The sequence below is a fragment of the Octopus sinensis genome, linkage group LG15 (genome assembly GCF_006345805.1).
Source record: "Octopus sinensis linkage group LG15, ASM634580v1, whole genome shotgun sequence".
NCBI lineage: Eukaryota > Metazoa > Mollusca > Cephalopoda > Octopoda > Octopodidae > Octopus > Octopus sinensis.
This window is the reverse complement of record NC_043011.1, coordinates 50,317,243-50,328,020: the sequence shown is the minus strand read 5'-3', so window position 1 is coordinate 50,328,020 and position 10,778 is coordinate 50,317,243.

Genomic DNA, 10,778 nt, shown 5'->3' with positions numbered 1-10,778 from the left:
CTACTGTTAATGCTTACGTATGTATACACACACACACACACACACACACACACACATGTATATATGTATATATATATATATACATGTGTGAGACGTCTAGGACACCATAAGTCAGGGAGAATATGCTCTGATATAACTGTCAGTAGAGTGGTTATATTATCCGAATTTTATAGTATTAAGTATCCATCTCGGCTGGGCTTATGTATCGCTTTCGCGCAATAAATACAATGGAGTGTTAGGTAACAATCTAATAATGTAAAGTGGGACAAAATGAAAAAAAAAAAAAGGATGAAGTAAAGAACGAAGACCAAAATCTTTTTTCTTTTGATTGTAAAAGCCATAAATAACGTATCTAGTGCAGAATTATATAAAAGAATAGAGGCCCAATTTTGAGGGAGGCCCAATTTACTCGATCGAGGCGGTTGGTGTCCTCCAGTTCGACAAAACAAACCAGAAACATTACTTGGAGATACATTGCATGTTATGTAATTCTGACAATTTAATGTATCTTAAGGCCTGAAACTATTAGTAGCTCACTTGTAATTGTGTATATCAAATACATATAAATATATGTGCGTGTGTGTATACATTGATATATACATATATATATGTATACATATATGTATACAGGTGTATATATCTATATGTGGTGGCTGCCCCCTCGTTATCGAGTATGGCCATTGCATGAAGCTTAATCAATTTTGTTATCGTGCAATGCCTGTGCAAGAAGATATTTTTTTTAAAGTGAGGAAAGGCTGTGCACTGAGTCAATCCCACTCGCTAAGCCACAGCAGCCATAATCCGAAAAGAAGAACAAGACAACATCATCGGTAACCACTGAGCCGCAGGTTTTATGTCGGAGTTATCCCAGTTACCTGAGTTACCTTCTCCTAGAAAGATGCCCTAACAAAGGCTAGGAGTCCTTCACTCCCAATGGTTTAACCGCGCGATCGGGTATTCAGTCCGATTATTTCTATGTCCCCGCGCATGATACAGCCTTAAGACATTTATTGGATGGCCATTGACTCTCAAGTGTTCCTCCGCCCTTTGACGGGTTTTGTTTTTCATCCCGCAGGGTGTCCAATAAGCACCCTCCTCATCAAGAAAGCTTGGTGGGGTTGCCGGTTTAGTCGCCGGCGACCCGACCATGCAACATGTTGTACTGGGTTACATGTTACCAGTAGCACTCGAAAGAGACCTGACATATCTATATGTATATAGATATATACATACACACACATGTATACATATATACCTACAGGCATATATATATGTATATGTATATACATGTATGTGTATGTGCATGTATATACGTATATATTTGTATATAGTTATCTCTGTAAACGCTGATAAGCATCACCATCGTTATCGCCTTAGCCATTGGCAGCGTTATCATCACCATCACTACGAACATCATCACCGTCATCACAATCGCCACCGCCAGTATCTTCACCAAGGGACAGCCAAGTCAACAACAGTAGCCCCTTAAACTTAAGTGTGGCACAGAGACAGTATGTGCGTATAGTATGTGTATGCCAGAGACCGACAAAGATTGTGTATGTGAATGTTTTTGAAAGCGAGAAATAAAGTGTGTGCGGATGTGTCTGTGTGAGAGAAAGAAATTCTTGTGTTGGTTTCAGAGAAAAGACAATGCGTGTGTATGAACGAGGAACACATAAATACAAATACTTAATATATATATATATACATACATGCATGCATACATACATACATACATACATACATACATACATACATACATACATACATACACATACATACAATACATACATACATACATACGTACATATATATATTATATATATATATAATATATATATATATATAATATATATATATAAATATAAATACAGATGTTTGTATATGTATGTATGTATGTGTGTGTATGAGAAAGCACTATTTGCATTATTCAATTATTGTAATTTGTAAAGAATTCAACTTCAAACGAAGAGAATGGTCCATTGTATTTACCCTGGAGACTGGTTGCAATATATTTGGTCAGACCCCCCCGTCTGGGAGATTGGGTTATGGAGATGTCAAGAGAGGTTGATGGAAGAGAGCAATAACAAAAATTAGATAAAACCTATTAGTGCTAATGATGTGTGCCCATTGATTTCATACTTAGAAATTTACTCATTATCTCATTATGTCATTCTGGTCTCTCCCGGCAATCTACAGAAGTAGACAGTAACTTCTTTGGCAGAGATTTTAAACTACGTCTTGCTCTCTATTGCTCTGCCTTTCTGTGTCTGTGTCTCTCCTTTCTTTTTCTGTCTGTCTGTCTGTCTGTATCTATCTATCTATCTATCTATCTATCTATCTATCTATCTATCTATCTATCTATCTATCTATCTATCTATCTATCTATCTATCTATCTATCTATCTATCTGTCTGTCTACATATATAAATATATGTATTCTTTTATTCTTATATATGTATGTGTGTATGTGTGTGTATATATGTATATATATATATATGTATATATGTATATACATGCACATATATATTGAATATTAGTAAAATGAAGACGCTAATACATATAAAATATGTGTATATGTATATATTCATAGCGTCAAGGTGGTAGCGTGCAATTGTGTGTATATATATATAAATATATATATATATATATGTATATAAATATATATAATTTTATATCTATCTCTATTAATCCTACACACCCCTTTCTCTGCATGCAAAGACATTCATACATATATACATACGTGCACACATACACACAAGTATATATATATATATACATATATATATACATATATATATACACACATATACATGTATATATATACACATTCATGCATATACATTATATACATATACATATATATCTATATGTATACACACACATAGATATATGTCATGGTGTATGTAGTATATTTCTTTTTCTATGGAAAAAGTTTCCTGATTGGTTGAATTGTTTCAGACATCAGGCGATAAGACGTAAAGAAAATGATACGGTGAAGGAGAAATGGATTATTAGATATATTTCAGTTGGCTACCTGTTTTATCGATTTGTATTTGCCTAAACGCTACGTGGTAGTTCATAAATGTAAACAAGACATTAAATCATATAGCGAAATTCATTGGTATATATATATATATATATATATATATATATATATATATAATATATATATATATCACACACAGTCACAGACGAACACGCACACACACACATGCACACATATATGTATGCATTTATGCATGTGTATATGTGTATGCATGTGTGTCTCTGTGTGTGTGTGTATATATAGGTATATGTATAAAATTTATATCAATGAATTTCGCTATATGATTTGTTTAAAGTCTCGTTTACACAGTGACACTATATGATCTTCCAACTAGTGTCAGTGTGTTTAATAAAAGTTTGATTTAGCTGCTTACGACTTAAAGTTTCATGGTCGCGTAGGACGGACCCATCTCACCAGATACCAGAAGCGTAAGAGATAGAGATTTGAGACAAACACACCTGCACCGGTTGTCAAGCGGTGATGGAGACACAAGCACAGACTAAAAGATACACACCCATACATATACACACACGCGAAGGGCTTTCACTTCCCGTCTACCAAATCTACTCACAAGCCGGCCATTAGGCTAGAGTAGTAGGCACATGCCTGAGGTGCCACGTAGTATATATAACTGTACGTGTCTGTGTGGTATGAAGTGTGTTTCCGGATTGCATGTTTCCAAGTTCAGTCCCACTACGTGGCACCTCGGGCATGTGTCTACTACTCAAGCCTCAGGGCCGGCTTGTGAGTATATATATATATATATATATATATATATATATATATATATATATATATATATATATATATATATAGGCGCAGGAGTGGCTGTGTGTAAGTACCTTGCTAACAACCACATGGTTCCGGGCTCAGTCCCACTGCGTGGCATCTTGGGAAAGTGTCTTCTGCTATAGCCCCGGACTATTTGGTAGACGGAAACTGAAAGAAGCCTGTCGTATATATGTATATATATATATATATATATATATATATATATATATTATATATATATATATATATACATACATACATACATATCTCTAACTGTATATACATGTGAAGGTGCATGGCTCATTTATTAGAGCGTCGGTATTACAATCGTGAATTTGTGAGTTCGATTTCCGGTCTGGGCTGTGAGTTATGTTCTTGAGCACGGCACTTTATTTCACTTTCTTCAGATGTAGAAATAAGTTGCCACGTCACTAATATCATTCTCTATCGGTCTTTTCCTTTCCCTTAGACAAATTTGATGGTGTGGAGAGAGGAGGCTGCTATGTATGGGCTACTCTTGGTCTTGAATATTGACCGGATTTTTCCTCGGAGAGGAACTTTCTAGGTCTAATTTCCCGGTCATTCGTGACCGAAGGTCGTCTTTCCCGTTTATATGCATATACCTTCAGATTGCGCTTGCACTTTGGATAACATGTGACACAGTACAGCCTTCTGCACGGACGGGTCTTCACCAACTAAATCGGCAACCGCACCGACCTCAGTTTTGATGAGCAGATTAAGTTTGGACACCCTATGAGATAAAAAAAGCCAGACCCGTCCAAGCGTAGCGGAACTCAGAAGAGTCATCGTCACTCCAGTGTAGTCAGGGTAGATAGAGTTCACTAGTCGTAGTGAGACAATCCATGTGGAATAAGGAAATCTTTGAAATGAAAACCAATGTGTCAAGTCTAACTGGAAACGGTGTTTCCTAGGGCTAAATAACAGTAACATTCTTGCCTTTTATGGGGCTGTCACATTAAGTTGACAACACACTATCACTCTTTCCTGCTGCTACTGCATAAATCTCTCTGAGAGAATTAGAAATATATTATTTTTATGATATTGTCTTTGTACAAAATATTTGGCATGAAGATTGATTAGTCTACGAACGACCTATAAAAAAAATTAATATATATATAAAAGAGAGTGTGTATATGTGTGTGTGTGTGTGTGTGTGTGTATGTGTGTGCGTGTGTGTGTGTGCGTGTGTGTGTGTGTGTGTGTGTGTATGCCTATGTTACTTATGCATTCGAAAACTGAGATGCTGATTTTGACGTATGGGGTATCAAAAGCTTTAGTAATCTTTCGGCTACGAAATTAACTTTAATTTCATTTACATATTTTTTACGTTATCTCAACAACCAGCTTTAGCTATTTGAAAGACACTGCTCTACAATGACTAGGTCTCATTAGAAAGTTAAAACAGTTACATACTTTTGATATGAACTAAAGTGTTTCATTACAAGAGTGACGAGGTATGAATTATTAAAGTAATGTTTCTCCGAATTAGTCACGTCTGAACTATCATAAAGAAAACTGCTCATCTATCTATCTATCTATCTATCTATCTATCTATCTATCTATCTATCTATCTATCTATCTATCTATCTATCTGTCTGTCTGTCTATCTATCTATCTACCTACCTCTGTGTCTGTGTGTGTATATATATATATATATATATACTGATATAAAGGCGACCAAATAAAGTGTGTTTTTTTCCACAGCAACTCTTTTTTACTACTAGAATATCCTCGGAAACGCGGCCGGGTCTCACAATTTTGAGGTCATTTTCAGGCTTGTAATGTTTCACTTTCGAGCACTGTTTCACGCATGCGTAGAATTCTACTCAGATAATCATTTATGAAAATGTACACGTAAGTATTGTATTAAAATAAGCCATAACCAAAAAAGTGTGATTAAAAGACAACCGTTTCTCTATATGTTAAGAGGAAATACAGCCACTCACTCTCGCATGCACACGCATACGCGCACTTACATACAACATAGATGACTGCATCTGTATTTATGTACGTATATATGAAAGATCATGTGTGTGTGTGTGAGAGAGAGAGAGAGAGAGAGCGAGTGAGTGCCACTTACACATACATGCAACAAGATACATGCATGACAATACATACCTTCACTCACTCTCTCTCTCTGTTTCTCTCTCATTCTCTCTCTGTTTCTCTCTCACTCTCTCTCTGTTTCTCTCTCATTCTCTCTCTGTTTCTCTCTCACTCTCTCCTTGTTTCTCTCACGCTCTCTATGTCTCTCTCTCACTTTCTCTCTGTTTCTGTCTCACTCTCTCTCTCTGTTTCTATCTCACCTCTCTCTCTCTCACGCACTCACACACATTCACACACACACACACACACACACACGTCCATTTCACAAACGCGTTCATACATTTTTCACTTTCTCCTCTCCTTCACTTTCCACTCTCGCTTCAAAGCAAGTGTCGCCTTCTCACTTTTTCCTCTCTTTCAATTTCTGCTCTCTTCAAAGTATCAAAAAGTTAAAGAAATTTACGGAAATTATCGAACAATCATATGATCGAATTAACATTGCAGTTTCAAACGAGAGAATGACATAAAATAGCTTCCTTCGACACGCATGCCCCCCCCCCCACAAACACACACACACGCACACATGCACACACACACATACACACACACACACACACACACACACATACACACACACACACACACACACTCACACACACACAAACACACACGTGCTAAGTAAAACTTCGGTACGAATTATGTTATTTCTTGCTGTGTGCACGCGTAAATTGCAGCTCAAATCCAATTGAAATGAACTTTTTATATTCTATAATTTGTGTTCAAAATCCTGTTTTCCTATATAAACTCAGTACAAAGTAATGTTTTCCCAGAAATCCTATCCTTTACCTGTTGTTTCTAGCATGTCCGAGGTGGCATTTGTGCCTTGCCCTTATTTTTTTCCCTAAATTACTTTCGATTCCTCTCTTTTCTATACAGGCGTAGGAGTGGCTGTGTGGTAAGTAGCTTGTTTACCAATCACATTGTTCTGGGTTCAGTCCCACTGCATGGCACCTTGGGCAAGTGTCATCTACTATAGCCTCGGGCCGACCAAAGCCTTGTGAGTGGATTTGGTAGACGGAAACTGAAAGAAGCCCGTCGTATATATGTATATATATATATATATATATATATGCGCGTGTGTGTTTGTGTGTCTGTGTTTGTCCCCCTAGCATTGCTTGACAACCGATGCTGGCGTGTTTATGTCCCCGTTACTTAGCGGTTCGGCAAATGAGACCGGTAGAATAAGTACTGGGTTTCCAAAAGAATAAGTCCCGGGATCGAGTTGCTCGATTAAAGGCGGTGCTCCAGCATGGCCGCAGTCAAATGACTGAAACAAGTAAAAGAGTAAAAGAGTAAAAGAGGACATTAGGATTTCACCCAAAAATCAAATTCATAATATTTTCATTTTATCACTCCCAACCCCAATTTCTTCACTTTTACTTTTCTCCATATTTTTCTTTTGGTAATCCACAGAAAAAAAGAGTACGAATCTTTAAGACTTTTTTCCTCCTTTTTCTTAAAGAAACACTAAAACCTCCTTCCACAACACCCACCCATCACTTCACCACTTTGAAAAAAGCTACAAACGCCCAATGTTTCCCTTTTAACTTTTTGGAAAGCGGGTAAAATTCTTCAGAAATAATGTCATTTACCTGTTGTTTCTACCATGTCGAATTATCTGGTGGTGATCTGGTATTTTTTACGTCTGCTATTTCAATAAATTTTACGTAAGCGTAAAACATCAGACGAAACTGAAACATTGGAAAATTTTAGCTTTTTGAAAGCGGGTGGGTAATAGTTTGGTGAGTTGATTAAGTGGCATTGAGTGTTTCTTTAAGACAAAAAAAATTAATTTCTGGGCAAAATCCTATTAACCCCCTTTTATATGATGAAACAACACAGAGTTTGTGATCCTTCTTAAGAACAGAAAGCACTTTCATGCAGACCCATGCAAATTGTATCTTCTCCCACTTCACTTTTAAACAAACAATTACTTCCATCAAACCAGTAACTCAATTCACCCGGGCAACGCCGAGATGCATTGCTAGCATTCTATATAATATCAAAATTGAAAGTCTACTTTGACACTCAGCTTCACCTGGGTTGTTCACAGGTGTGAAACAAGAGCAAAATAGGGATACAGTTAATGCAGGACTCAGTTAGTGTTGGGTAAGTCCGAGTGAATAGGGCATGGACTTCATGTATGTAAAACTAAACTATCTCATTACGATTGATTACTTTTTGTTCATTGAAATTTAATTAAGAATGTTTGGGCCAAGAATCTTTGATGTTTTTCAAAGCGGAAAGTTCAAAGGTCAGTTTATATATTGTAAATGTTGCTTACTTTCTATAGTATCTAAATTCACGACGTTATATATCTCAGAATAGAATAAACGTTTACTCTAATTTACTTGATTCGGAGGCCTTAGTTTTATGATAAACTGCTTGCATCATGTATAAGATATTATTTACGCACACACACACGCGCGCGCACACACACACACACACGCACACATAAATGTGCAAAATATTCTCCTTCGTAAGTTGTCCCTGTTGCATCTACTCGCGTTCGAAGGCAAGGACAATACGCGACTTCGTTGAAACAATCCTTCTCGCAAAGCAAATTAAATAAAATTTGGGATTTTTTGCGGAGGGTGAAAGTGGAAACAATAACAAGACAGTGAGAAAGAAACAGTAAAAACGTTTGAATGTGGCCATGCTGGAGCACCGCCTTTAGTCGAAGTAATCTACCCCAGGACTTATTCTTTGTAAGACTAATACTTATTTTATCAGTGTCATAAAATAAAATGTTGATACTGAAATAGACACTGCCTCTTTGAAATTTGAGAAATAATACCAGAAAAAACAACACAAAAAATACGCATACACACCCACATACACACACACATACACACACACATTCATACTCACATACGCATATACGTATGCGGGTACACATATTATTTTATTCTTTTCTTTGCTTCTGTCGTTTGACTGCGGCCATGCTGGAGCACCTCCTTTAGTCGAAGTAATCGACCCCAGGACTTATTCTTTGTAAGACAAATACTTATTCTCTCGGTGTCATTTGCTTAAGCGCTAATTTACGGGGATGTAAACACACCGACATCGGTTTTCAAGCGATGATGGGGTGTCAAACACAGGCACACAAACATATATATATATATATATATATATATATACATATATGATAGACTTCTTTCAGTTTCCGTGTACCAAATCAACTTACAATGCTTTGGTCGGCCCGAGGCTATAGTAAAAGGTGACATGCAGTGGGACTGAACTCAGAACCGTATGGTTGAAAAGCAATCTTCCTACCACACAGCCGCGCCGTATGTATGTATGTATGTATGTATGTATGTATGTATGTATGTATGTATGTATGTATGTATGTATGTATGTATGTATGTATGTATGTACGTACGTACGTACGTATATATATGTATATATATATATATATATATATATATATATATATATATATATACACTTGTGTGTGTGTGTGTATCTACATTCATACACATATATACACACACTCATGAAATATAATTATATGCCTAGCTGGACCCGTGAAAAATTCACGGCAAGCATAAAAAAATGTAAGCATATGTAATCAGTGTACTGGTGCCATGAGACATGTTTGCATATTATGACCGTCTGTCTTTATGTTCTGAGCTCAAATTCTGCCGAGGTCGACTTTAACTTTTGTCTTTTCGGAGTCCATAATTAAGTACCAATTGTGTATTGGGGTTGATCTAATCAACTGGACCCCTCCCCCAAAAAATTTCAGGCCTAGAAAAATTTATTGTTACAGTCACAGAATATAGACTTTAAGGTAACACCAATGATTATATAATCTACCCAAAATATCTCAGTTACAGAAACGTAAATAGAATTACTATTTAACCTTAAAATGTATCTTACATATTCAAACAACCATCTTGGTTTACTGGTACGGTACGTTTTTCTGGTATTCTTTTACTTGTTACAGTCATTTGAATGTAGCCATGCTGGAGCATCACACTTTAGTCGAAGAAATTGTCCTGTGGACTTATTCCCTGTAAGCCTGGTGCTTATTCTATCAGTCTCTTCTGCTGGACAGCTAAATTGCAGGGACGCAAACGCACCAACATCGTTGTCATGCAATGGTGGTGGTGGGACAAACACAGACACAAACACACACACACACACACACACACACACACACAACACACACACACACACGCACACACACACATATATATATATATATACATACACACACAATACATACATACGTTTTAAGTATAATATTAAGAACTTTTTCATTTATTGCAAGACAGAATTCTTAGAAGATAAAATTACTCGTTTTTCCATTTCTTCTGGCGTGCAGTTGTTGAAATTTTCTGGGTACAAATGTATAAATTGAAATGCAAAAGAACGAAATAAATGGATTTATGAATGACAGTTTGGTAATTGCGCTTATTTCCACCACACGACATTTATTATTGCAAACATGTTTTAACTAATCTATACTATACACATACGCAAATACATTCATGCACACACACACACACACACACACACACACACACACACACACTCACTCTCTCTCACGCACACACACACACACACACTCACTCTCTCTCACGCACACACACACATATATATCTCGAGTTGTAGCTGTAATCCAAAGGGGTCAGCCTTGTCATATTCTGTGTGTGGCTGAATCTCCATGGGAACTACGTTAATATTTTGCATGTCTGTGGAGTACTCAGCCATTTGTGAGTTAATTTTATCCTCGTGTGGTAATGAAAAATGAAATTGACAACCAATGTTTGCTACGTCTATGTATCTATGTAAGAACTTTTCTTTGTATTTATGTACCTATTGTC